Source organism: Lactuca saligna, unplaced genomic scaffold, assembly GCF_052625555.1.
Source record: "Lactuca saligna cultivar CGN05327 unplaced genomic scaffold, ASM5262555v1 scaffold_43, whole genome shotgun sequence".
NCBI lineage: Eukaryota > Viridiplantae > Streptophyta > Magnoliopsida > Asterales > Asteraceae > Lactuca > Lactuca saligna.
The window spans coordinates 140,001-142,500 of NW_027629893.1; positions in this window are offsets into that span (position 1 = coordinate 140,001).

The following is a 2,500-nucleotide window of genomic DNA, read 5'->3' on the forward strand; positions in this document are numbered from 1 at the left end:
CAGGTATGGCCGGCATCTTTTATGCTTCCAAGATAATTTCAACACGCCATGATGATACTGAATGTCTAACAATGCTTCCTGATAATGCTTGCTTCCTCAGCGTCATCGGTGCTAAACCAATGCTAGCTACGCTTAGGCACCAACCGCACATCTAACAAGGATAGACTAGCGTACCATAGTAGTATCACAAAAAGCAACACATGCCACTTTAACGCCTATCTTTTCCCAATCATCAGCACAAATCAAATGCTGGCTAGCACCAGTAGCACGTCAAACATAGATCAGCAAGCACATCGTCATCGAATTGCCACACAAACAGCACCATCCCAAACTTCCAAAGCTAGACCACAACCCTGGATCGGTGTCGCAGAGACCTAACGAGGCATCCCCACACCACGCCAAGGCCCCCACTCGGAGGGGTATTATGCCACCGACTAGGAATCAAGCAACAGTCACCCAAGCTCGCGCTCAAAGGCAGTCTGGCACCTTCATCCCTTCCCATGCTCACCCACGGCTCCCCCCCTATATATACATATTGCACAAGGAGCTTGGTGACAGCAACACCCATTGCTTTCCCTGAGGATGTATATTTCTTAGTATGCGCACGGCGTCGAGGCACAGGTGAAGCCAACGGGGCTAGTTTCTGCGCCCTATGTCGAGGAAAATCAAGGCAACGGGCTAGTGTATGGGCACAACGTCGAGGAGACTCAAGGAGATGGGGCTAATTTTCAGGTCACCGTTCGAGAAATCAAGGCAACGTGTTGGGGGGGATGGCCTCTTTCATGGGTCGTGGGGCTTGGCTTGGCATGCCTCGTGTGTGCTCGATACAGCCTCACGATTCTTATTTGCCCATCAACCATGCCGGGCACCTATGAGAATGAGACCCCATGGTACCCCCTATATATACATATTGCACAAAGAGCTTGGTGACAGGAACAGACATTGATTTCCCTGATGATGCATAATTTTGGGACACACACGACTTGGGGGCGAGGGGACACGGGAGTGGGGCGCCAATGGGGGGCGTTTTGGCCCCATTTTCGTCAAGAGCGGGCGTCTTGGCCATGCCTTGAGCGTGCCAGCCTCGAGAGCCTTGGGCGTTGGACACCCTTGGGGCGCCAATGGGCAGCAGTCCCATGGTTCCCCTATATATACATATTATACAAAGAGCTTGGTGACAGGAACAGACATTGATTTGCCCAAGGATGCATAATTGTGCGAAATCGTCCATAACTCGCTCGAATTAATTCGGATTGACACAAAATTTTGTAGGGATGCTTTTTATTATAAATGAAAAGCTTTGAAATAAATAAAAAAAAAAAAACAAAATGTCATGTTTGAGGCGTAAATGTTTGTGTCCTATCCTTGGTCATGCCTTGAAGCGATGGTTCCCTACTTGTTGGAATGTCGCTCAAATCAAGTAGGAATGCCATTGAAAATTTGTGTGGGTCGTTGTTAACATAGACGAATGGACTTGAAATGAAAATATATCATATTTGGGTGTTTGTCCCTGTCGCCTGGTGATAGGCAGGCAGATAAGGCTTTTAGGTATTCATAAGTGGCTTAGATGAACTCGAAAGAACACGAGTTGATCGGATTGGAACTCATATATTCAATTTACTATGTACTAAGTAGGAACTACACTTTGCTCCCTTCATCGTTTGACTTGCTTAGAAATCTGCTCATGGTTTGTCAAGGCCCCTTGTTCCTTAGACCGATGAGGATGGGATTGGGTTGCTCATGGGCATGTGTGTGGCAAGATGCCTTGTTCCATTGGTCGTTCATGGGTGTTCGTGTACGAAGTAAACTTGTTCCCTTGGTCGTTCATGGGGTTGTGTGTGGGAAGAAGCCTTCTTCACTTGGTCGTTCATGTGTGTTTGTTTGGGAGGTAGCCTTGTTCCCTTGGTCGTTCATGGGAATGTGTGTGGCAATACGCATTGTTCCTTGGTCGTTCACACCCTTGTTCCCTTGGTCGTTCATGGGTCTGTGTGTGGGAAGAGGCTTTGTTCCCTTGGGTAGCCTGCTTGCCTTGCCAGCCCCGTATGCATTGTTCCCTTGGTCGTTCGTGGATGGGTTTGTGCGTGGCAAGGTTGCCTTGTTCCCTTGGTCGTTCATGGGCATGTGTGTGGCAAGGTGCCTTGTTCCCTTGGGTGGCTTGCCTTGCCAGCCTCGCTTGCTTAGGTTTCCCAACACACCTGTCGGGCACCAAGGGTGGTATTAGTCCCCATGTACCCCCTATATATACATAATGCACAAAGAGCTTGGTGACAGGAACAGACATTGATTAGCCCGAAGATGCATAATTCCCAACACCATGCCTTGTTCGTCATACACGCTTCTGGGCACCAAGTGGTGGTAGTCCCCCATGGGCATTTGTGTGGCAAGGTTGCCTTGTTGCCTTGGTCGTTCGTGGGCATGTGTGTGGCAAGGTGCCTTGTTCCCTTGGGTGGCTTGCCTTGCCAGCCTCGCTTGCTTAGGTTTCCCAACACACCTGTCGGGC